The sequence below is a fragment of the Lathyrus oleraceus genome, chromosome 7 (genome assembly GCF_024323335.1).
Source record: "Lathyrus oleraceus cultivar Zhongwan6 chromosome 7, CAAS_Psat_ZW6_1.0, whole genome shotgun sequence".
In the NCBI taxonomy this organism is placed as follows: domain Eukaryota; kingdom Viridiplantae; phylum Streptophyta; class Magnoliopsida; order Fabales; family Fabaceae; genus Lathyrus; species Lathyrus oleraceus.
The window spans coordinates 421,923,015-421,950,576 of record NC_066585.1 but is presented as its reverse complement, the minus strand read 5'-3'; the positions used below and the strand labels follow the sequence as shown (position 1 = coordinate 421,950,576).

The following is a 27,562-nucleotide window of genomic DNA, read 5'->3' as shown; positions in this document are numbered from 1 at the left end:
TTCATCAAAACGATCCAACTTGACAAGATCATGATTCATAACTTTGATGCTTGAAACTGTAGTGTCGGAAGCCATTGTGTAAATTTCGACAAGATTAAATGGATTTAGGTTGAATCGTGAACAAAGTCATTTTCTTTAAAAGTGTTTCAAGCACTCTGTTTGATGTCTTAGAGTCGGGAAAACAAGAATAACTAGGATAATTCAGCATTTTGATCGAGTCTTCACAAGACAGGTGAAGAACTCGAATGCAAGTAACCGTGTCTGGAATGTTTAAGAGGAAATGCAGATTATAAGTGTCTGCAAGGAACCGTGCATGGACTACACTGATCTCGTTTTTTGACTTGTTGTGTATGTAGTCTCTAGCATAGTGTCCAGGTTTTCCACAAAAAAAACATCCGCTTTTTGGACCTTTATGACCGCCAGAATTCTTGAACTTGTTATGTTTCTTTTTTGGTCCAAGATGACTCTTTATGCCATCATGTTTCTTCTTTCCTTTAGTAGTCACGACATTGGCTTTATAAAGACTCGTAGATTCTTATTTCTCCCTCTTCTTCGATTCTTCCTCGATTCGAAGATGTTTCTGGATTTTCTCCAAAGCGAAGTCCTCAGAACTGCGCAACAATTTCTTTCTATAGCCGTTCCGCGAAGGATGCAGTTTTGCAATGATTGCATCGACTTGAAAGGTCTGAGAGATGTCTATTTTCACCGTTTTATTTTATTCACGTGGAGTTGCAACTCATGCACTTGGGGAAGAATGGGCTTGCAGTCTATAAATTTAATATCAAAATATTTAGAAATTAAAAACTTCTTTGTACCTTCTGTAAGACCCTAATTTTGTCCCTAAGATCCCTCATGGCATCATAACATTGCATTTGCATTGCCTCAAGGATCATTAGCATCTTGGCTCCCTTTGCCTTTGGGTGGGACCTCTTGTGAGTGGTTTGAGATCACCAAGCATACTTGAATTGTATATCATTGCTTTTCTTATTTTTGTTTACTAACTAAAAGCACAAAAATATGTCACTAATATCTTTTGTTTGTAGCTTGAGCAATCACCAGGTCAAGAGCTTCAAGGAGATCCTTTGTGCAATGATAAGGTCAAGAGGAGATGATAGCAAGCATGATAATGGTTCCCAAAGCTCTCATACATTAAATATGCCTCCCTACCATCTCAACTTATCATTTTGATCAAAGCAAGTCAAAGGGTTTGAGGTTTGTGCCCCAAGGAAACCCTAATTTATCTGTGCACCACAATGCCTTGCTCTTGAAGCAACCTCAGCCCATGATCAAATACAATCAAGGGAAGTTCTTTAATTCATCATTTCATGCATATTTGAACTTATTTGAGTGTCCTCAATCATCAAATCATCAAGATATGAGTCATGGCCTTGAGAAGTTGATCAGTCAATTCATTTGACTATTTTGAAATGCACTGAGACCTAACGTTTTATGTGTTGGTCAAATGGAGATGGTTCCAAAAGAAAAACTGTTCTTAAGGACAATATGAACAACTTTCATGTTCATCTAAAATTTCTATGAAGCTTGGACGACCATCTCCCATTCCAATACATTATAGGTCATTTTGACTGAAACCCTCATTTTAGGTCAACTTCCCAAAGACATTTTTTATGATTTTGAGGTGGGATGAAATGCATTGGAAAGCTTAAGATGTCTAATTCAAATGTTATGTTGGACAAAATTTCAAAATCTCAAAGGAAATACATGTGATAATGCAAGACATTATAGGACCTTTTGGGTCAAATGCATTAAAAGGCAAAAAAGTCCAATTTCAAGTGCCCATAACTCTTTCATCCAAAATCCAAATGATGCAAACTTTAACTCCATTTTGATTGTCTTGAAAAGATCTACAACTTTGATGTTGGAGGTTTTCTCATTTGAGGCTTGCATCATCAAGACAGAAGGGCTTGAACATTGGCCAAATTTAGAAACATTGCCTTTGCATGTTTTGCACCTTGCACTTTAAACTCCAATTTCACCAATTTCCACACTTCAAATGGATTTTTGCCCAACATAACAATTGTTCCTTACATCAAAACCTTTCCAACCATTACTCACATGCCCATGTTTGGATTTTCCAAATGGGACTTTCGAAGAAAGGAACATTTAGGTCCAAATATGGAATTCACATGAAATCTTGATACACAAGCAAATGCCCTTCAAATTACACGTCCAATTCAACTTGGTTTGTGTTCAGCATTCATTTGCATCAGCTTTTGGGCCTCACGTGCGCCTGTACAGGCCCATGCATGGAGGAACCAATTCTCATGCACACGAGTATTGCCTTGCATTGCTTCAAGCTCAGCTATAAATACATGCTCCTCTTCATTCAATTCTCAACCTAATGGCGCCTAAGATGCTGCACAATTGAACCCATAACCATTACCAAAGAATCTATTTCATTTTTCTTCAAAATTTTCAGATCCAAAATTCAACTACATCTGGTTGAATCCTTGGATCTAGAGCTTCTAAACCTTCATCCTTCAACTCATTGATCTCATGTTTTGGCAAAGCAAGCAAGGAATCGAGCTCAAATCTCCAGAATTCAAGTTTGTTCTCCAACTGGTATTTTCTTCGAAACTCATCATATATTGATCCATTTGCCTGGCCAAAGTGTTTTATGAAGTCCTCACTTGAGAGGCAAGCTAGTGGTAGCTTCAATTTTGTTTTTCTTTGATCTGCATTTTTCATACCTGAATCTTCCACCTCAGATTTCTCAACCTATAGGAATCTTGAGTGTGATTCAAGGTTACAGGGGTGATGTACATCACCCCAACTTCATTTTGGTATAAGGATCGTGCGAAATGGTGAAGGTTTGAAAACCTACAAATCTGGCCGGAATTTGGAAGCTCACCGGAGAAGAAGGTGGCTCTGGTGGCCGCCCATTGCCAGTTTGAATTTGGATCGTTGGATCTCATCTCCAGATTCAATCCCAACCCTTAGATGTTATGACTTTTGTTTAATGAGCGTGTGGTTGCATTGACCTAGACTCACCATGAGCGCGCGCTTCAGGACCATCAGGTTGGCCACGTCAATTAATGAACGTGATCCAACGCTTCCTGATTTTCCATCTTTTTTAATTTCTGATTTTATTTTCTTTATTTCCTTTTATTTCAAAAATTCATATCTCTCTCATTTTTAATCCAAAAATTATGGGACCAATTGCATTAGTCTCTAAATAAATTCTAGTTTCTGATTCTGATTTTTATTTTTTTTTATTTTGTCATTTGATATTTTTTGTGAATTTTCTCTTTTCTGGTTATTTTTAATTCATTTTAAATAGTTTTTGATATTCAAAAAATACAAAAATATTTTCCTAACCTATTTGAATGATGATGGATCTATGAAAAATATTCTCATCAATTTTTTAATTGATTTGAGATTTATTTGAGATTTTAGTTCAATTAGGTTATTTTTATTCATTTTTAATTAATTAAAAATAGTTTCTGACTTTTAAAAATGCTGAAATTTTTTGTCAAACTTAGTTTGACCTTGTTGAACTTAGGATAAATCACTTGGACCTTTCAAGGTTGATTTGAAGTGATTTTGAAGTTTGACCTTTCTTTTATTTTTTAATTCAAGTTTATTTTAATATTAAAAATGCCAAAAATATTATGCTTATTGTTTGATCTCCAATCTTTATCTCACTTCTGATTTCTCATTGTTTGACTTTGACTTTCAATGTCATTTAGTCAATACATATGGATTGGTACATCTTATTTCACTTTTATGCATTTTGATCTTTCCATTTTCATTATCCTTTCTTCATCTCCTTCTTACTTCTTCTTCTTTCTTCCTTTTGATCAATGAGTTAAAGGTTGATAAGTTAGCATTGATTAGGGAGACTTAATCTTCCTTGATTCAAATCTAATTCATCTTGATCAATTGATCAAGTGAATGGCTTTGCATTAAGGATAGGTTGTTTTTTAAATCATGCAAAAGGCTTAAACCAATACAAGATCAATTCTCTTTTCCTTTTTGGCATGGCAAGTTGTTGGAACTTGGTTCACTAATCAAGACTTCTAACTTGTGTTGTTGCCTACATTATTATTGACCAGCCTCAGATAGTTGTGACTTCTACATAAGTCCAATTACGATTGCTTAACATAGCGCTGAATTTGCCTTATGGCACACTAATTACTAACACTAACCATTAACAACTAACATTTACTTTTTGTTCTTTACTTTTATGCAATTTACTATTCTTGCACATATTATCCATTTGCTTTTCTCTTTGCTCACTTGAGCACATGTTTATGTTAATGCCATTTGCCTTTTGCTCACTTGAGCACATAATTGTGTATATATTTTTATGCTTGTGTTTTGTTTTGATTGTTGATAACCAAATGCAAAGAAGTGGACTTAGATTCTAGGACATACCCTATGCAAAGAATGGAGAAATGGACTTAGATTCTAGGATATTCCCTATGCAAAATTGGAGTAAAAGGACCTTAATGATGAATATGGACCAAATCTCTAAACTCACTCTTGTCCATTCTTGATTTACTTCATGGAACTTTTGATGTGTGTGTTCTTGTGCTAGGGGTTCCCACTTGAGCTTAATTGGAGAACCATTGCCATGTTCATCCAAAGTGAAAGACACAAGATACATTGAGGATCTATTAAGAGGCTTGTTTGATGATTGCTTATGCTTTGTGTGATTGCTTATTCCAAAGGATGGGAGCTACTTGGATCATCAATATGATCTCAAGAGAGGAACTCCATTGTGGTTTTGATTCTTCATCCCTCATCTTTTTGCTTTACTTAGGACTTTAGCCCTTCTTCTTCTTCTCTCCACTCTAACCCAAGCCAAAACTTTTTGTGCAAGCATTTAACCATTGTTTTCAAACATTAGAAACCTAAGCCTTAGGCTTTTGATTTTCAAACCTTCTTTTCATAACACTTATTTTGAATTGAATCTTTAAGTCAACTTTGACCATTTTTGTATGTACTTCTAATTGGTAAATATAACCTATTCAAATGTCTTTTTGTGGTTCCAATGGCCACTTTTTTAATCAAATTTTCCATAACCTTTAGCTATTAGGTTTGAGTTATCCTTGTGGTAGATGTAATACTCACCTATATCCTTAGTGATGGACAATGAGTCTTCCATGCTTATTATAGGGTTAACCCCTCACTAGCATGTTGAAGTTATCCTCACATGGTGGATTTGTGGTTTTAGGTTGAGTTTTCTCCCTTGGATAACAAAAGACCTCAAGGTTTTTGGACCAATCAATTCACCAACTCGTTTTGAGATTTTTACCCCGAACTACGAGGTTTTGATCCTAATCTTTATGAAGATGGTACGTAGGCAATGGGTTTATCCATCCAAACACAAAATGTGAAGGAACTTGTATATTCTCTTCTCATCTCTTCAATCATGTTTGCACAAACAAAATTTTCACAAAACAACAACCTTGCAACAAGTGTGAAAAGGGCTCCCTAGGAGTACCTATGATGTTTTGGGTGCCTAACACCTTCCCATTACATAACGAACCCCCTTACCCAGATCTCTGTTTCTCTTTTACTAGTTTTTGTTAAAACTTTTAGGTTTTTGTTCGCTTTCTAACCATTCCTTTGGATAAATAGAAGTGCGGTGGGAACTCGACTTGTATGGTTTACCTTGGATTTAGTCAATATCTCTAATGGTAACGAATACCCCGCTACACCTTCCTCTTCGGCCTTGAACTTGAATTCAAGTTCTTTCCAGATTTCTGTTGCAGACGAATTATCTGTATAGAGGTCATAGAGACGATCATACAGTGTATTCAGAATATGTCCACGACATAGCAGTTCGCCCTCCTTACATTTCTTGCGCTCCTTCTTGACTTCTTCATAGTCATTTTCTGATGGTTCAGGAATTGGTGCTAAGTCAGGATCTAAGACATAATGAACCTTCAGGGCAGTTAGTAGGAATATCATCTTGTCTTGCCATCTGGTGTAGTTGGTTTCATCAAAGAGATCCAACTTGACAAGATCATGATTCATAAGTTTGATGCTTGAAACTGCAGCGTCGGTAGCCATTGTGTAAATTTCGACAAGATTAAATCGATTCAGGTTGAATCGTGAACAAAGTCACTTTCCTTAAAAGTCTTTCAAGCACTCTCTTTGATGTCTTAGAGTAGGGAAAACAAGAATAACTAGGATAATTCAGCATTTTAATTGAGTCTGCACAAGACAGGTGAAGAACTCGAATGCAAGGAACCGTGTCTGGAATGTTTAAGAGGAAATGCAGATTTTGAGTGTCTGCAAGGAGCCGTGCATGGACCACGTTGATCTCGTTTTTTGACTTCTTGTGTCTGCGGTCTCTAGCTTAGTGTCCAGGTTTTCCACAAACAAAACATTCGTTTTCCGAACCATTGTGACCGCCAGAATTCTTGAACTTGTTATGTTTCTTTTTTGGTCCAAGATGACTCTTTATGCCATCATGTTTCTTCTTTCCTTTAGTGGTCACGACAATGGCTTTAGAAAGACTCGTAGATTCTGATTTCTCCCTCTCCTTCGATTCCTCCTCGATTCTAAGATGTTTCTAGATTTTCTCCAAAGAGAAGTCCTCAGAACATTGCAACAATTTCTTTCTGTAGCTGTTCCGCGAAGGTGGCAGTTTTGCAATGATTGCACCGACTTGAAAGGTCTCAGGGATGTCTTTCACCGTTTTTATTTTCTTCACGAGAAGTTGCAACTCATGCACTTGGGGAAGAATGGGCTTGCATCTATAAATTTAATGTCAAAATATTTAGAAATTAAAAACTTCTTTGTACCTTCCTCTTCGGCCTTGAACTTGAATTCAAGTTCTTTCCAGATTTCTATTGCATACGAATTATCCGTATAGAGGTCATAGAGACGATCATACAGTGTATTTTGAATATGTCCACGATATAGCAGTTCGCCCTCCTTACGTTTCTTGTGCTCCTTCTTGACTTCTTCAGAGTCATTTTCTGATGGTTCAGGAATTAATGCTAAGTCAGGATCTAAGACATAATGAACCTTCAGGGCAGTTAGTAGGAATATCATCTTGTCTTGCCATCTGGTGTAGTTGGTTTCATCAAAGCGATCCAACTTGACAAGATCATGATTCATAACTTTGATGCTTGAAACTGCAGCGTCGGAAGCCATTTTTTAAATTTCAACAAGATTAAATGGATTCAGGTTGAATCGTGAACAAAGTCACTTTCCTTAAAAGTATTTCAAGCACTCTCTTTGATGTCTTAGAGTAGGGAAAAGAAGAATAACCAGGACAATTCATCATTTTGATCGAGTCTGCACAAGACAGGTGAAGAACTCGAATGCAAGGAATCGTGTCTGGAATGTTTAAGAGGAAATGCAGATTTTGAGTGTCTGCAAGGAGCCGTGCATGGACCACGTTGATCTCGTTTTTTGACTTGTTGTGTCTGCAGTCTCTAGCTTAGTGTCCAGGTTTTCCACAAACAAAACATCCGTTTTCCGAACCATTGTGACCGCAAGAATTCTTGAACTTGTTATGTTTCTTTTTTGGTCCAAGATGACTCTTTATGCCATCATGTTTCTTCTTTCCTTTAGTGGTCACGACAATGGCTTTAGAAAGACTCGTAGATTCTGATTTCTCCCTCTCCTTCGATTCCTCCTCGATTCTAAGATGTTTCTAGATTTTCTCCAAAGAGAAGTCCTCAGAACATTGCAACAATTTCTTTCTGTAGCCGTTCCGCGAAGGTGGCAGTTTTGCAATGATTGCACCGACTTGAAAGGTCTAAGGGATGTCCTTTTTCACCGTTTTTATTTTCTTCACGAGGAGTTGCAACTCATGCACTTGGGGAAGAATGGGCTTGCAGTCTATAAATTTAATGTCAAAATATTTAGAAATTAAAAACTTCTTTGTACCTTCCTCTTCGGCCTTGAACTTGAATTCAAGTGCTTTCCAGATTTCTATTGCAGACGAATTATCCATATAGAGGTCGTAGAGACGATCATATAGTGTATTCAGAATATGTCCACGACATAGCAGTTCGCCCTCCTTACGTTTCTTGTGCTCCTTCTTGACTTCTTCAGAGTCATTTTCTGATGGTTCATGAATTGATGCTAAGTCAGGATCTAAGACATAATGAACCTTCAGGGCAGTTAGTAGGAATATCTGAAGGAGAATTGCGGTCCAAAACACAGCGGAAATTAAAATTTTCTCCTTTAGAGATCCTTACGAATGGTCATGATCAGTGATAGAATATTTACCTCTTGTGACGACTGAAACCTTTGGTGCAGATCTCTTGTGACGATCAAAACCTTTGATGCAGATCCACGGAGCGATCACGAACGTTGAACGATGACAACGTCTCTACTCAGTCCACACGAACGAAATCCTTCAATCTCAGTGCTAGCTGGTATGAATGAAGGCTTTGAGTGAGAGAGAGAGAGAGAGTGAGAGAAAACGAAAATAATGCAACCGCAAATTTTTGCTTCTGCACAAGGGTTCTATTTATAGAACCACTTGTGTGGGCTTCAAGCTAAAAGCCCACTTAAGTGTATTTTGGCCCATATCTTATAATATGCCCAAAATCACTTAAGCTCATGGTACCTTACCATATTTCGTATTCTACTCAAGTACATCGTACCTTACGATGCTCTATAACTCACTTAAGGGCACCGTACCTTACGGTATTCCTTAGTTACTCTATCTCTCATCAATCCGTCCTTTGTGTGTGACCCTGTAGGTTTTCGTGACGTTGGCAATTATATTAAATCACGCATTTAACATAATAAACAGTGAGCGGTATCTAGCAACACATCACTGCTACCCAAGACACGAAAATGTCATGTGATCTGACAATTCCTTCTGTGATAATACTTATGTGTATAATTACCCTTTTGCCCTTATGTCTATATTGAACACAAGGTATAGACCGTGTCACCCTTGTCCAGTTCAATATTGGGCCCATAGACATTTATCCTGTTATGCAGGATGGGCAAATTCCATCTAGGTCACTCATGTCCCTCAGCATGCTTTGTGGAGTACCCATCAACTGTCTTTATGGTTATCCAGTTACAGACAACGTTGGATCAGCAATAAAGCACTCGACTCTACATCTAGGATCCATAGTGGTTTCAGGTCGAAGAGTGGAATACACTATTATCACCATGAGAATAACTTATGACACCTTGCATAACTTTCTATATAGTATTCTCATAGCGGGTCAATCCGGTATAAATATTACTCCTAATATTCATTCCTATGTTTAAGACTTGATAACTCTTTATCCATGATCCATGAGATGTGATCATCAGTCTACAAACATAATAGTCTTAATGCTTTAATGTTATCCCACTTCACACTAAAGCTCGACTACAGATACTTTAGGAATAGTGTCCTTATGTTTAATGTGTTCTCATGATTAAGTCACACTTAATACATTAAACGGACTATCTATTCCAGGGACTTTATTAATCAACCAAAATAAAGAGAATGCCTTTTATTATTCGATACAAGTACCAAAATGTATTGGCCTCTAGGGCTTACACCAACAATATCATCTTGTCTTGCCATCTGGTGTAGTTGGTTTCATCAAAGCGATCCAACTTGACAAGATCATGATTCATAACTTTGATGCTTGAAACTGCAGCGTCGGAAGCCATTGTGTAAATTTCAACAAGATTAAATGGATTCAGGTTGAATCGTGAACAAAGTCACTTTCCTTAAAAGTATTTCAAGCACTCTCTTTGATGTCTTAGAGTCGGGAAAAGAAGAATAACCAGGACAATTCATCATTTTGATCGAGTCTGCACAAGACAGGTGAAGAACTCGAATGCAAGGAACCGTGTCTGGAATGTTTAAAAGGAAATGCAGATTTTGAGTGTCTGCAAGGAACCGTGCATGGACTACATTGATCTCGTTTTTTGACTTGTTGTGTTTGCTGTCTCTAGCTTAGTGTCCAGGTTTTCCACAAACAAAACATCCGCTTTCCGGACCCTTGTGACCGCCAGAATTCTTGAACTTGTTATGTTTCTCTTTTGGTCCAAGATGACTCTTTATGCTATCATGTTTCTTCTTTCCTTTAGTGGTCACGACACTGGCTTTAGAAAGACTAGTAGATTCTAATTTCTCCCTCTCCTTCGATTCCTCCTCGATTCGAAGATGTTTCTGGATTTTCTCCAAAGAGAAGTCCTCAGAACTGTGCAACAATTTCTTTCTGTAGTCGTTCTGCGAAGGATGCAGTTTTGCAATGATTGCACCGACTTGAAAGGTCTCAGAGATGTCTATTTTCACCGTTTTATTTTATTCACGAGGAGTTGCAACTCATGCACTTGGGGAATAATGGGCTTGCAGTCTATAAAGTTAATATCAAAATATTTAGAAATTAAAAACTTCTTTGTACCTTCCTTTTCGGCCTTGAACTTGAATTCAAGTGCTTTCCAGATTTCTGTTGCACCCGAATTATCCGTATAAAGGTCGTAGAGACGATCATATAGTGTATTCAGAATATGTCCACGACATAGCAGTTTTCCCTCCTTACGTTTCTTGTGCTCCTTCTTGACTTCTTCAGAGTCATTTTCTGATGGTTCAAGAATTGATGCTAAGTCAGGATCTAAGACATAATGAACCTTCAGGGCAGTTAGTAGGAATATCATCTTGTCTTGCCATCTGGTGTAGTTGGTTTCATCAAAGTGATCCAACTTGACAAGATCATGATTCATAACTTTGATGCTTGAAACTGCAGCGTCGGAAGCCATTGTGTAAATTTCAACAAGATTAAATGGATTCAGGTTGAATCGTGAACAAAGTCACTTTCCTTAAAAGTATTTCAAGCACTCTCTTTGATGTCTTAGAGTCGGGAAAAGAAGAATAACCAGGACAATTCATCATTTTGATCGAGTCCGCACAAGACAGGTGAAGAACTCGAATGCAAGGAACCGTGTCTGGAATGTTTAAAAGGAAATGCAGATTTTGAGTGTTTGCAAGGAACCGTGCATGGACTACATTGATCTCGTTTTTTGACTTGTTGTGTTTGCAGTCTCTAGCTTAGTGTCCAGGTTTTCCACAAACAAAACATCCGCTTTCCGGACCCTTGTGACCGCCAGAATTCTTGAACCTGTTATGTTTCTCTTTTGGTCCAAGATGACTCTTTATGCTATCATGTTTCTTCTTTCCTTTAGTGGTCACGACATTGGTTTTAGAAAGACTAGTAGATTCTGATTTCTCCCTCTCCTTCGATTCCTCCTCGATTTGAAGATGTTTCTGGATTTTCTCCAAAGAGAAGTCCTCAGAACTGTGCAACAATTTCTTTCTGTAGCCGTTCTGCGAAGGATGCAGTTTTGCAATGATTGCATCGACTTGAAAGGTCTCAGAGATGTCTATTTTCACCGTTTTATTTTATTCACGAGGAGTTGCAACTCATGCACTTGGGGAATAATGGGCTTGCAGTCTATAAATTTAATATCAAAATATTTAGAAATTAAAAACTTCTTTGTACCTTCCTTTTCGGCCTTAAACTTGAATTCAAGTGCTTTCCAGATTTCTGTTGCACCTGAATTATCCGTATAAAGGTCGTAGAGACGATCATATAGTGTATTCAGAATATGTCCACGACATAGCAGTTCTCCCTCCTTACGTTTCTTGTGCTCCTTCTTGATTTCTTCAGATTCATTTTCTGACGGTTCAGGAATTGGTGCTAAGTCAGGATCTAAGACATAATGAACCTTTAGGGAAGTCAGTAGGAATATCATCTTGTCTTGCCATCTGGTGTAGTTGGTTTCATCAAAGCGATCCAACTTGACAAGATCATGATTCATAAGTTTGATTCTTGAAACTGCAGTGCCGGAAGCCATTGTGTAAATTTCGACAAGATTAAATAGATTCAAACAAAGTCACTTTCCTTAACAGTATTTCAAGCACTCTCTTTGATGTCTTAGAGTCGGGAAAACCTATCATGTTTCTTCTTTCCTTTAGTGGTCACGACATTGGCTTTAGAAAGACTAGTAGATTCTGATTTCTCCCTCTCCTTCGATTCCTCCTCGATTCGAAGATGTTTCTGGATTTTCTCCAAAGAGAAGTCCTCAGAACTGAGCAACAATTTCTTTCTGTAGCCGTTCCGTGAAGGATGCAGTTTTGCAATGATTTCACCGACTTGAAAGGTCTCAGAGATGTCTATTTTCACCGTTTTATTTTATTCACGAGGAGTTGCAACTCATGCACTTGGGGAATAATGGGCTTGCAGTCTATAAATTTAATATCAAAATATTTTGAAATTAAAAACTTCTTTGTACCTTCCTCTTTGGCCTTGAACTTGAATTCAAGTGCTTTCCAGATTTTTGTTGCACCCAAATTATCCATATAAAGGTCGTAGAGACGATCATATAGTGTATTCAGAATATGTCCACGACATAGCAGTTTTCCCTCCCTACGTTTCTTGTGTTCCTTCTTGACTTCTTCAGAGTAATTTTCTGATGGTTCAGGAATTGGTGCTAAGTCAGGATCTAAGACATAATGAACCTTCAGGGAAGTCAGTATGAATATCATCTTATCTTGCCATCTGGTGTAGTTTGTTTCATCAAAGCGATCCAACTTGACAAGATCATGATTCATAACTTTGATTCTTGAAACTGCAGTGTCGGAAGCCATTGTGTAAATTTTGACAAGATTAAATAGATTCAAACAAAGTCACTTTCCTTAACAGTATTCCAAGCACTCCCTTTGATGTCTTAGAGTAGGTAAAACAAGAATACCCAGGATAATTCAACATTTTGATCGAGTCTGCACAAGACAGGTGAAGAACTCGAATGCAAGGAACCGTGTCTGGAATGTTTAAGAGGATGTGCAGATTTTGAGTGTCTACAAGGAACCGTGCATAGACTACATTGATCTCGTTTTTTGACTTGTTGTGTCTGCAGTCTCTAGCTTAGTGTCCAGGTTTTCCACAAACAAAACATCCGCTTTCCGGACCCTTGTGACCGCCAGAATTCTTGAACTTGTTATGTTTCTCTTTTGGTCCAAGATGACTCTTTATGCCATCATGTTTCTTCTTTCCTTTAGTGGTCACGACATTGGCTTTAGAAAGACTCGTAGATTCATATTTCTCCCTCTCCTCGATTCGAAGATGTTTCTGGATTTTCTCCAAAGAGAAGTCCTCAGAACTGTGCAACAATTTCTTTCTGTAGTCCTTCCATGAAGGATGCAGTTTTGCAATGATTGCACCGACTTGAAAGGTCACAGAGATGTCTATTTTCACCGTTTTTATTTTATTCACGAGGAGTTGCAACTCATGCACTTTTGGAAGAATGGGCTTGCAGTCTATAAATTTAATATCAAAATATTTAGAAATTAAAAACTTCTTTGTACCTTCCTCTTCGGCCTTGAACTTGAATTCAAGTGCTTTCCAGATTTCTGTTGCAGACAATTATTCGTATAGAGGTCGTAGAGATGATCATACAGTTTATTCAGAATATGTCCACGACATAGCAGTTCGCCCTCCTTACGTTTCTTGCGCTCCTTCTTGACTTCTTCAGAGTCATTTTCTGATGGTTCAGGAGTTGGTGCTAAGTCAGGATCTAAGACATAATGAACCTTTAGAGCAGTCAGTAGGAATATCATCTTGTCTTGCCATCTGGTGTAGTTGGTTTCATCAAAGCGATCCAACTTGACAAGATCATGATTCATAAGTTTGATGCTTGAAACTGCAGCGTCGGAAGCCATTGTGTAAATTTCGACAAGATTAAATAGATTCAGGTTGAATCGTGAACAAAGTCACTTTCCTTAACAGTATTTCAAGCACTCTCTTTGATGTCTTAGAGTCGGGAAAACAAGAATACCCCGGATAATTCAACATTTTGATCGAGTCTGCATAAGACAGATGAAGAACTAGAATGCAAGGAACCGTGTCTGGAATGTTTAAGAGGATGTGCAGATTTTGAGTGTCTGCAAGGAACCGTGCATGGACTACATTGATATCGTTTTTTGACTTGTTGTGTCTGCAGTCTCTAGCATAGTGTCCAGGTTTTCCACAAACAAAACATCCCCTTTTGAACACTTGTGACCGCAAGAATTCTTGAACTTGTTATGTTTCTTTTTTGGTCCAAGATGACTCTTTATGTCATCATGTTTCTTCTTTCCATTAGTGGTCACGACATTGGCTTTAGAAAGACTCGTAGATTCTAATTTCTCCCTCTCCTTCGATTCCTCCTCGATTCGAATATGTTTCTGGATTTTCTCCATTAAAAACTTCTTTGTACCTTCCTCTTCGGTCTTGAACTTGAATTCGAGTGCTTTCCAGATTTCTGTTGCAGACGAATTATCCGTATAGAGGTCGTAGAGACAATCATATAGTGTATTCAGAATATGTCCACGATATAGCACTTTGCCCTTCTTCTTTAGGTTTCTTGCGCTCCTTCTTAACTTCTTCAGAGTCATTTTTTGATGGTTCAGGAGTTGGTGCTAAGTCAGGATCTAAGACATAATGAACCTTCAAGGCAGTCAGTAGGATTGTCATCTGGTTTTCCAGAAAAAAAACATCCCCTTTTGAACACTTGTGACCGCAAGAATTCTTGAACTTGTTATGTTTCTTTTTTTTTATGGTTCAGGAGTTGGTGCTAAGTCAGGATCTAAGACATAATGAACCTTCAGGGCAGTCAATAGGAATATCATCTTGTCTTGTCATCTGGTGTAATTTGAGTCAGTAGGAATATCATCTTGTCTTGTCATCTGGTGTAATTTGACAAGATCATGATTCATAACTCCTCTACAGCCACGCGCACTCAGATTCGGTCCTACAGCCGATGTGGTGGCGAGAGATTGTTTGGATGTAACATGTGACATAATGCTTGAGACCGCCATATATGTCCATGTGACAGCTTATCTTCTTTGACTCCTTTGGTGAGTTTAATGTTTCAAAGTCTTTATAAATGCTTTTAATATTAGTTCCACTTTCTACGTGGGACTATTTGCAATGGATTTATTATTATTAAGTCAATTATCCATTTTTGTCATATTAGAACATACCCATAACAATTATTATTTATAATTTCCAACAACACTTTTTATTAGAAGTGTTCATCAAAGTTCTACCAACATGTATTTATGAGATTTCACTTAAGGTTTCTCATGAAGGTGGGCTTAAGGCTTTAAGGTATATTTATGTCACTTATTACTATATCTTTATTGTTTATTATGACAATTTTGTCAATTTTTAATGCGGTAGATGAATAAACAATAAAACACACCATTGATTCAGGTTAACATGTTGGTATGATTTCTTTTTCTAGAAATTATTTAATTAATAAATTATTTTGATTACTATAATTGCAATTAAGCGACACTCTTGAATCTCTCAGATTGCTTCACTCTTGAAATTGTCATGATGATTACGATGACTGTAAGTCTGCTTATAGACATCATTCCAATATTTGCCTTTATCCAATATAGAGACCCTATAAGAAATTATGAAGCAGTTGGTGTTCCACAGCTGGTTTTAACTCTGATAGAACGAGTTCACACACATACAATGAAGAAAGAAACTATTCAATCTAGATTCAAAATCAAGGAGATTCATCTAGCATGTGTATTTACCAAACCTGGAAATAGGCAAGTTTGGGGCACTGCATCTTAGCAACAATCGGGATTGCGATGGTTGCTTGCGAGTGACCTGTGTGTAGTAGTGTCAAACATTGCTCTACAGTCGAAGGTGAATATGTTTGATTTTTCGGCATATTATACTATAATCGTGTTACCGACTTTTATGTTATTTTAGGACAAATTAACACATGTGTTAGTCGTTTATTATTACACAGTATTAGATATGAAGTCATATGCTTCTATCAGTTTAAAAAATTATCTAAAAATTTATTATTTCTAACGAGATTTTAATCAAATTATTTAAGTTATGAATGCTGACGAGTTTTTTACTTTGTTCTAAGAGCGGTTGAATTGTCCTCATAAAAAAACGATGGTTTTAAAAAAATTACTTATTTCAAAAATACTAGAGTTTTAAAAATAATTCGCACGGCGGAAATACAACGCCTACAATGTATATGCTTAAGTGAGGTATATATACAACATTTTAATCGGGATACAAAGGCAAAAAGATGAATCAACCAGATAACTAAAACAACCAATCAATATATTGAAAAATAAATGTTTTATATGAGAAATGTAAACGTACAATTTCAATTTAATGTTAGAATTCTAGAATTATATTTTCAATACTTAATTGACAACAAGAATAATTCGAACTCCAATCTAATAAAACTTACATTTATATAAACAAAATCTCTATCAAAGTAATAAACCTAGTCACATGTAACTCTAAGAAAACAATAAACTTAATCTTGCAATTCTAATCAAATATATATATATATATATATATATATATATATATATATATATATATATATATATATATATATATATATATATATATATATATATATATATATATATATATATATATATATATAGATAGATAGATAGATAGATAGATAGATAGATAGATAGAGAGAGAGAGAGTAAATTGAATGTATAATGGTTAACTGAGTTCCAAGTTCTTGGGATGAGTCTTCCATCCAGCTCTTTGAGTTTGTAGGTGCCATGAGGTAGTTTCTAACATACATGATATGGGTCTTCCTTTAGGTTACAGTTTGTATGCGCCATGATGTATGTGTGTGCGTGTGTGCATGTGTGCATGCGACTGTGTGTGCGCGTGCGTGTGTATGTGGGTGCACGCGTGCCTATGTGTGTGCATGCTTGTGTGTGTGGGAGTGGTGTGTGTGGGTGCATATAATGTGACTTTACAATATCGATAATATGCATGTGGTACCAACCAACAATGGATATTCATGCGAACCAGGTCCCAACATCTGAACCCTGAGCTCTCATCTGAGCTTAGGACAAATCACTAGTCCCAACATATGAACTTGTGACTCACTGAACCCTGAGCTCTCATCTGAGCTTAGGACAAATCACTAGTCCCAACATATGAACTTATGACTCACCTCTTTCACAATAGTGATAATATATGAAGTATGACATACGATAATGCAACGACAACAACACAACAATGATTACAAACCCACATCTGATTGTAATGATCATGCATTTAAATGCGTCAACAGTAGTTCTCACTCTGAACTACGCATCTCAACAATCATCAGTAAGTACTTACCACACTTCACATAACTATACTTGCACCTCACGATATATATTCACACATCGAATAAACATCCACGTAGCACTCAATCATTTCATGCATAATATAATAGAATAGAAAGAGGTGAAAGGAGACAACAATGATTTAATATCAAATTTTGTGGTGAGAAATAGTGAGGAGGCATCCTCCCTTTATACAAGAAATTGTAGCTCTAAAAGGAAAATGACCAATGGGCTTTTTAATGCTCATAATATATTATGCCATAGATGTAATCGATTATGTAGTATTAAAAAGAAAGGTTCACTAATCGACTATCAACCCTAGTAATCGAGTATGATGTGTATTAGTATATTTGCAAAAGACCCACAAGATTCAACGCAAAAGGTCTACTAAGGGGTGGTGACGTAACATGTTTCCCATACCAACCTCTTAGCCGCCCATTTCTTGGTTGTGTCGTCCGTTTCTTAAAATATCCACCGTTCATGGAAATTTGAAAATGATATATCACGGTCTACAACGATACGGGATATGGAATCAAATGGGATGATCATTCTCTCGTCAATAATAAGCGTGTTGATTTCCCACCCTCATAATCCTAGAAGTGGTTGCTACTTCATAGCAGGCTGATATTCAGGCCCATGGATTTCTATAAATACCTCAACCCTAAGGTTGAGGAGGGGATCTGATTCATTATGCAAAATAACACATACATAGATTTTCACCACCGTGTGTGAGCTAGTTCTAGCACCACAACAACCTTAAAACCTTTGACAACCGTATAATTCAAGGGGGTTTTCACGTATTGTACTTTTATCAAGTTTAATTAGCGCTTCAGGCCCCGATAAAACTTACATGGGTCACTTTCACAACATTCAACTAGATTGTTATCCTTACATTTAAATATTTCATCCATCGTGGTGAACAAGAGGGTAGAAACTCTACCCAATGGTGAGTTTGACAGTGAGGAGAACGTTGTGGAAGAGGTGTGTGCCGTTGTGGACGACTTATGTCTCCAAAATCAAACTTTGGAAGATAATGTCCTCCATCTCCATAAACGCCATCAAAATGTTGACCATAGATAAGAGGTTGAAATCCTAAACCTCTACTCTCTCTTAGATGAAATATGGGGGACACTGGTTCTAAATAAAATCAAGTCGTCTTCATTGGATAAGTTTGATGGGCATAACGACCCTATGAGCATATCACCTCCATTAATGCGCATATGGCGATTATCGGAGCATCTGATTCATTAAAGTGAAAACATATATCAGGAACCTTTAAAGACACAATCTTAAGATGGTACATGAGTCTGCCTTGGCTCTCGGTCACCGGCTACTAGGACTTAGTGAAGAAGTTGTTTCATCATCTCGGAAAGATGGCCTCCACCGGCCTTTTCAAAATTTATCAAGGTCATTCTAAATATTTGAGGGACTATCTCTCTCACTTCAATAAGGCGATGATTAGGGTTGTTCAGACCAACTAAGAAATGTTTGTGTAAACTTTTCAAAATGGGATGAGGGAGAGACATTTTAATGAATCTCTTGCCCAGAGGCCTGCAATTTCCTTGGATGAGGTGGTAACATATCAAAATATTATATAAAGGGTGAGGAAAAAATGTTGGAAAGAAAGGCAAAGATGTCACAGAGCATACCGCCGGTGAACATGAAAGTGAACAGTAGTGATAGAAAAATTACTACACCACTCCAATCAGAGATATAGTGGCGTTCAAGCAAAGAAAAAAGCCAGCAAAGAGCTTCAGACATTTGAACATTCAGTATAAGCATATATGGAGTGAATTCCTCCCTATACACAACATTCTACAACCATCGATGCCCAAGTTAGATGTCACGAGGCATGAGCCTAGCAAATAATCAAGTTCCACAAGGTCAAAAAGCATGACACCAGATATTGCTATTAACTAAAGAATGAGATAGAGCGCCTCATCCAAGAAGTCCATTTTAAAAAAATTGTTAGGGGGATAGCCAAACGATAGGTGAATCTAAATCTTGAAGGGGGTGATGCCTCTAGGAGTCCGGGATCAAAAAAGGGAAAGGTACTAAGAAAGAGGCGAGGATAAAACTGTATACCACTCTCTTAATACCATCGTAGGAGGATTTTCCAGAGGTGAAGAGACCAGTTCCACCCGCTGAAGGTATGCTCACCAAATCCTAACCAGTGAAGGCTCACCCACCCACTATGATTTGGGCAATATGGAATCCCCTGAATATGAGATTACATTTCCTAATAGGGACGCTGCAGATATTTGTAACACCCTAAATCTGACACCCTTGATTTATGAAAATAAAACATATGATTTTACACAACATCGATGTTACACATTCACAACATACATCTTTCTCCAATTATGACATATATCAAATAGCAGTGAAACATCGAAAACCTCAAAGAATACAATTCTTGGTCTCAATATAATGTACTAAATAGAATAACTCAAAATCTCAAGAAATATAACATGTAACAAAGCAGCTCATCCCCGATGTTACATATCAGAGATTTAACCAAACTAAATAATGCGGGAAAATGGTAAATAAATGAAGAGGCCATAATGCCATCCTTCAGCTCAAACTACAACTACTCCTCTACCTGATTATTTGTACTCCAAGAGAGTAAGGAACACCACAAACAAATAAAACATGGGTAAGAATACACTCAAAATATGTTAGTGGTGCAAATGATAACACGGGTAGAATCATACCAGAAAGAGACTTCATGTTCTTCCCTCAAGAATGAGACTTCAATGCTCAATCTAACTAGAAAGAGACTTCCTACTCTTCCCTCAAACATGAGACTTCAATGCTCAATATAACCAAAAAGAGACTTCCTGATCTGCCCTCAAGCATGAGACTTCAATGCTCAAGCACTCAACATGAGACTTCTTTGCTCAAGCACTCAGTAAAAGACTTTTACATATTCTAAATAACATTTTAGGATAGTAAATACAAATGCAATTGATACTCTTATCAGTGGTGCACAATTAAAACATAAATTTTGAGGTCATTATGATTTCTAAGATGAACAATGATAAGAAAATTTAAGACCCTATGTACAAGCTAACAAATATACAAAAGTTTTTTTTCTTATATCAAATCCTCTTTGTGTTGTGTGGTTCTGTTGACATCTTATTCAAAGATTTCCACATTATTTGAATCTTTAGCACTTTATGAGTTTTTAACCAAAGTCAACGAACCCATATTTATCAACTTGACCGATCAGCTTCACACTTATTCATATCCTTGAACTTCCTTTTATAGGACTCTGGAAAATAGTCGTTGGAGGATTTGAAGATAACGAGCAAGCTTAGTGAAAAGTATGCCAAGAGAGACGTTGGAGATTAGCATCTGGTATGAAGTTTTGTCCACTAAATAGTAGCAACACTCTCACTACCTTTCAAACTACTAGATATTTATCAAAAGGTAGAACAAATTAAAGATGTTACATCTCTATTTCTTGAACCTTACAAAACGAAACCATAGTAGACTTTGTCCAGAGTTCTAGGGTTTTGATAAGATAAGACTACTTTAGTACAGTGTACGAATCAGATGTCCTCCAGCCTTTCAGAAGTTGAGTTGTTACCAAACGTTAAGTTGAGACCAGAGTTTGAACCTTCAAATGATAATGAGCTACTATAGATTTTGATCAATTAGAATCTGAGTCACTTCTTTGTGGAACTGAGTCTTTTGATAGGCTTGAAACCTTGATATAGTTTGACTTTAGAACCTGCACACACTTGAACAACTATTAGTAAATCCTATTGTTCTTTAAATACTTTGTTATCATCAATTTTTTTAAGGGTATGAATAAATCTTGTTCCAACAGATTGTGTCATTTCAAATATTCATTTTATTCTCACTCTCATATTAATTTTTACTTGGTAACTGACTTAAACGTTGAAACGTTAACTTTACTGATCCACGCCCTCTCCATCATACTAAAACAGTGATCCATCGCGCCAAAACTTTATTTTTCTACTTCATTGCACATTTTTTATTCCTTAACGTAACAATATTAAAACGTATTTAAAAATGTGATTAATTATGAGTACTTTTCTTCAATTTATATTATTGTGAATTAAAATAATTAATTTATCACCCATGCTTAAATACTAGTTACCATAAGAACAAGGTTGTTAAAATTAAGATTTTATCTTGACTCGTTTTACTTATTAAAAATTAGAACGTAAAATCATAGAGTTTATTTTTTATATTAAAATAATATATATTTAAAATTTAAAATTGATTATAAAGTAAAAATATTTATAAAAAATAAAGAATTTTACAAGTTATAAAAAATAAGGGTTTTCATCTTCAGCTTTAACTTAATTGAAAGTTCAATCCTTTTAGAACATCATATTAATATATAATTGGATCAAAATCATCTTCTAATGATTAAGATCTTTCAATATTATAAGAAAAATTTAAAATGCGCTTTTTAAAATTTGACAAAAAAAGAAGAAGATAAAACTATGTCAAAGATTAAAATCTGAATTCTACCGATCTGAAGTTAAAATGATCGAACGATTATGTTTGGTTCTAGCATCGAATCATATTACATAAACGGTTATAGAACCGAACCATATGCTAAGTAAACCAAATCGAAAGTGAAACTTAATCGAATTGAAATTAAAAATGAAAAATATTAAAAACAAGTTTTAATTTTTTAAAAAATCAATAAATAATTTAACAGTTTGATTCTTTAAGAAATAGTTTGTTTTTAGAAAAATTGTCTTTTAACGGTTCGATATTTCAAAACGGTATATCAAACCAATAATTTTGATTCGATTCAATTTTTAGTAAATTAATATGATTCGATTTGATTCAAGTAAATTTTTAATATGATTTAATTTGATTCGATTCAATTTTCTCATTAAATTGTATCATAAACAACTCTACATCACACACACAGGTAGACTCTAGTTTAAGAAATCCATTAATTCCCCATTTATTAGTTGTTAATAGTATTACTATAGCACTGCAAACAATATTGAAGCAACACTCACTTTGCTTCTGGCATCAAACGCCTATCTATTACCAAACAAATCATAAGGGATCCAAAATTTAATGTATTTTTTTACCCATTCAAAGTGAATAATATCACATATGAGTGTATTTGCTTTAATGTATCATGATTAGAGTGTGTGCTTCAATATATAAAGTCTATAATAATATATAGGTTGAACTTTTATCATCAATCCGACCTTAGCTCAGTTGGTAGAGCGGAGGACTGTAGTGGAGAAGCCTCGGTAATCCTTAGGTCGCTGGTTCGAATCCGGCAGGTCGGATTAGGTTTTTAATTTTCTATTATTTCAATTTGGAAATGAATCACTAATCTTTAAACAATTTTAAATTGCCGCTAGTTGACATTTAACATGCAATGTGTTTGATAAGAAAAATACATTATTAACTTTCCGTAAAAAAAATTAATATTCTATAAGATACATCTTAAAAATTCAAATATTATTTTAATATTTTACATATACCTTTTACTATTTATAAACTGTTTTTAGTCACCAAGACAAACATAATTAATTTCCCCTGATTTTTTGGGTAAGAAAAGCTTATGACATTTCATTAATTAAAATGTATTTACTACAATTAGATTTTTTTACCGGTAATTAAAAGTTAGCTAGACATTATGAATCTATAACAAAAGAGGTGATGGATAAGAGTAGAACCATCACCAACTAATTTCATATCCTAAAGTGAAATATTCACACCATCTTCTATACACAATTTATTTCCTTCTCTCAAAATAAATTTAGCTCTACATATGCTATATTATACAAAGTTTGAACCACCAACGAGACAAATAAATCTAGGCGAGGGAAGTACTTTTTGAGGGAGTTTTTTATTAGAAGACATTTGAATATTATGAGACATTTTTTTAGAGGAACACCTTTGTGAGAGACATATTACATATTCATCCAAAATTTTAAGCTGATAGGCGAGTGAATTCCCTCACTTATAAATGCTCAAGCCTCCACATTTCCAACTAATCTACGACTATTTCCGACTGTTTACTTGGAAATTTGGTAACCAAAACACGTTTCTATTTATATTTAAGGGGTTGAACTCGAAAATATCTCGGAACATATTTGTATGTGTCATACCCCAAAATTCGCCCAACCCTTCACATTGATCATATAAGTCACTAACTCAACATTTGCAGATCATCATAAGCAATCATCTCATTTGCATAAGCATGGTTCAACACAAAGAGACAAGTGATTTGGATTCGTGGCTTGGTGGTCCCACCTGGTGGATATTTTGGTTCATCCATAATTTGAGGAGAACCAGGCAACCTGACTTAATCCCTTGGTGTATACCATTGGTGAATAATCTCATTTGTTTGGTAAATTGCTTGATTTTGAGGCACTTGATCAAGTTTGATCATGCCTTGATCATCAGGGTTTACCCCGTATTCTGTTGATCGGGTGACCATGTAATTATATTCCTCATTTTTATTCTTGGATCCAGGTCCATTCTTGATCAACCATGTGATTCTTGGTCATTTGTTCCTCTTGGTCATTTGTTTCTAGTGCATGATTGGATCAATATTCATTCATCCAACCATGTGATTCTTGGTCATTTGTTCCTCTTGGTCATTTGTTTCTAGTGCATGATTTGATCAATATTCATTCATTCAGTTCATGTAACTACTATATGATTTGGTGTATAGGTTCTGTCTTTGTGATGCATTAATTTGTTTCGTGTTGCCATTATATTTGTCATTTTAGCTTTTTCCAAATTGATTTTTAAAAGTCATTATTTTTAAACCGGTTTGTGATAACTCATATTGATCTTATAGTTTAAAATCTTCTTTTAGAAGAAAATCTTCTTTCTTTATGGGCATTTTTCATGAAATAGAATAAGCCATTCATTTTACTATTTTTTAAAGTCCACTCATTCCTCTTAAAAAAAAAATATCCGGTTAACCATTTCGAATCCAATCGATTTTACAATTGAATCTATTCATAATCCATACCCAAATTCTTAATTCGTGTCCATATCCATGATCCAATTTCCAAATCCATTTGCCCATTTGACTAATTTCCAAACCATATCCAAAACCCAAACAACAACCCATATCCATTACCTAAACCAATAATTCATCTCATTAATTAAGCCCACATAAAAACAATTATCCATTCATAGCTATTAAACAAGTCTTTACATACCCGTTAATTCATTTCTAACCATGTACATGACCATTTACACTAATTAAAATGGAAAAAGAAAACAGTAGAAATTGAGAAGCAATGTCAAGGCCAAACATAAACGCAGCAAGACGCTGCTTCCAACGACAATTTGCAAGCTGCTGAACGCACACACCGGCGACAAAATAAAAATGCAGCAGGAACGCGAGTTGAGCAAACCAAAACTGCATACGTGAATTCCAGCTACAACAACAGCTTCGAAAACGCACACTAGCCGCATCCAACACGCCGCAACCAGAGCATGTAACGCGAACAAGCTTCTGCAACCAAAAACGCAGTAACTTCACCCAACAAACAAAACACTCAGCGAGAAACGCGTAAGCCAACTTCCAAACGAGCCACGCCAAAGCATGCACGCAAGCAACGTTCAGCGATTAAACACAGCTGCTACATTTAAGCGAAACGCATCCAGGCAACAATCAAAGCAAAACGGCAAAACCTGCAAAATTACAACAAAAAACTTAAAAACTTCACTAACAGAAAAACCTCTAAAAGAAAAACTCACAACAGTTCAATTAAATTCCCTGACCGCGAAACTCAACGGGATCCATTTTTGAACCTCCACAAATAAAACCAATTCCGACTTCAAATTCAAGTTCTACTTCAAGAACCTTCAAAAAACAGAAACTGAAGCTTCAATCTTGAAGATTTCACTCACATAACAAAAACCTTCTCCGATTTTTCTTCATACCCCATATGGCAGAAATGAGGACCCTCAACAGAAGAGGTTCAAGTCAAAATACGCCGACCTACAAACAGAACCAAACAAATCCATTAACTTCAGTTCATGACAGTAACATAACCAACACAATTCATTTTCAAAGAAGCCAAAGGTAATCCAATGATTGAAGCAAAGGTAATGAAGTAGAGAACATCCAATTAACGTTGGCGGAAGGAGGGGTTTGCTTTAACAGGTGATTTCCAAAAATTAACTCAAATGATAGGAATCCAAATAAACGTAACAGTTTTTTTTCTCACTCTTCTAACGCCTAACGAACTATTTGAACCAAGTAAGCATCAACTAGTAATTAATGGAGGATTTAACAGTTACCCAATGTCCAACCGATTTTTCACTAGGAGGTGTTAACAGAACCTTGACTCCGTGAAGCTTCAATCCATATATATATATATATATATATATATATATATATATATATATATATATATATATATATATATATATATATATATATATATATATATATATATATATATATATATATATATATATATATATATATATCCATGTTGAGATTTGAGTGTATGGTTAGTTAGTTAGTTAACTCTATTGTGATTGGTGGTTATGAGATAAGATTGTAATATATAAGTGATGCATTGCCACATGTACATAATAATAATCAATGATTCCTCTTGATATTTCTTTCTCTTTTCTTCTGTTAATCTTTATCTTTTCTTCTGTTATGCTTCTCCATTGATGAAACAAGTTTCATCATAATATGGTATCATTCGCCAATTCGATCCTCCTTCCGCTGCTATCCAACTGAATTCTTTTACATCATTGCATTTCTTCATTCAATTCCTTCTACATCCATGGCCCCTTCTTGAGCTTCATCTTCATCAACTGATCCTGCTTTGGATCAAACTTCACCCTACTTTGTCCACCCCAGCGATGGCCCTGGTTCTGTTACAGTTCTTCCAAAACTCACTGGCTCCAACTATCATTCATGGGCTTGAAGCATGAAGAGGGATCTTGGTGGCAAAATGAAGATTGAGTTCATTGATGGATCTCTTCCTGTTCCAGCTGATTCTTTCGATCCATCTCCGCGTGCTTGGAACCGCTGCAACATGCTTGTACATTCTTGGATCATGAATCGTGTTTCAGATTCAATTACACAGTCTATAGTTTTCATGGAGAACGCGCTTGATGTATGGAACGATTTGAAAGAAAGGTTTTTCCAGGGTGATCTCATACGTATTTCTGAGCTGCAACAAGAAATTTACAACCTAAAGCAAGAAACCAAATCAGTAACTGATTTTTTCTCTGATCTTAAAATTCTTTGGGAAGAACTTGATTTGTATTTGCCTTTACCAACTTGTACTTGTCGCATAAAGTGTTCTTGTGAAGCTATGCGCAGTGCAAGATCTCATCACCAGCTATTGCAAATTATCATATTCTTGACTGGTCTAAATGACCAATTTGTTGTAGTAAAGTCCCAAATCTTGTTAATGGATCCTTTGCCAACTATGAATAAGATATTCTCCATGGTTATTCAACATGAGCGACAAATTCAGCTCCCTATTCCAAATGATGAGTCTCAAACACTGATTAATGTTGCTGATTCCAAGAGGTTTGGAGCAAGAAATAATGCATTCAAGCATGGTGTTCGAGTTTTCACATTCTGTGGCAAAACTAACCACACTGTTGAAAATTGCTTCAAGAAACATGGTGTTCCACCTCATATTCAGAAACATTTTCAGAATTCAGCTAACAATGTGGCATCAGATGGAAATAATGATGGGTCTTCATCTCATGGTGCTGACATTCAAAGTGACAATTCACCTATGACTCAAGGTCAATTCAGTGCCTTAATGGATCTACTTCAGAAATCAAGTCTTGGCCAATCTTCAGGACATGCTTCTTCCAACCAAGTTGCTGTTGGTAATCCATCAACAGGTAACACATATCATTGCATGCATAGTAGTAGTAGTGGTTCTTGGATCATTGATTCAGGAGCTACTGATCACATATGTAGTTCTGTCCCATGGTTTCATTCACATAAGAAAATTATCCCCATCACTGTTAGATTGCCAAATGGACAATGCCTTGTTGCTAACCACTCTGGCACAATTTATTTTTCTCCTGATTTCATTGTGCATAATATTCTTTTGATCCCTGAATTTTCTCTAAACTTATTATCTGTTTCAAAGTTGTGTGAATCCTCTAATTACAATGTCAATTTCCTCAAATCACAATGTGTCATACAGGACAAAATCACCATGAAGATGAGTGGTTTTGCTAAACAGAAAGATGGATTGTACTATCTAACATTGAGAGATAATGATTCACCTGCTACACACACACACACCTGATTTAACTTCTGCCCTAGCAGCCAATGTCATTTTACCTGATAAAGCCTTATGGCATTTTAGATTAGGACACTTATCTCAAAACATATTATTGTACCTACATTCCCAATTTTCTTTTTATCAAAGTTAATCATAAAGATGTTTGTGATGTCTGTTGCTATGC

General features: G+C 36.0%; 1 long non-coding RNA gene and 1 other non-coding gene across 3 annotated transcripts; one reads left to right on the top strand and one right to left on the bottom strand.

Moving 5' to 3' along the window:
• The first annotated feature begins 22,327 nt into the window (after positions 1–22,327).
• On the top strand, positions 22,328–22,416 carry TRNAY-GUA (transfer RNA tyrosine (anticodon GUA)). The gene is given in 2 exon segments: positions 22,328–22,364; positions 22,381–22,416. It is a non-coding gene; the product is annotated as a tRNA-Tyr (tRNA).
• A 1,850-nt stretch (positions 22,417–24,266) lies between these two features.
• LOC127106909 (uncharacterized) lies at positions 24,267–25,474 on the bottom strand. 2 transcript variants are annotated; one of them, XR_007795543.1, is made up of 3 exons: positions 25,403–25,474; positions 24,881–25,100; positions 24,267–24,790 (listed from the first exon to the last, which is right to left on the bottom strand). It is a non-coding gene; the product is annotated as an uncharacterized LOC127106909 (long non-coding RNA). The 2 variants fall into 2 exon arrangements; XR_007795542.1 differs by having other exon boundaries at positions 24,881–25,464.
• Between the last annotated feature and the right edge of the window lie 2,088 nt (positions 25,475–27,562).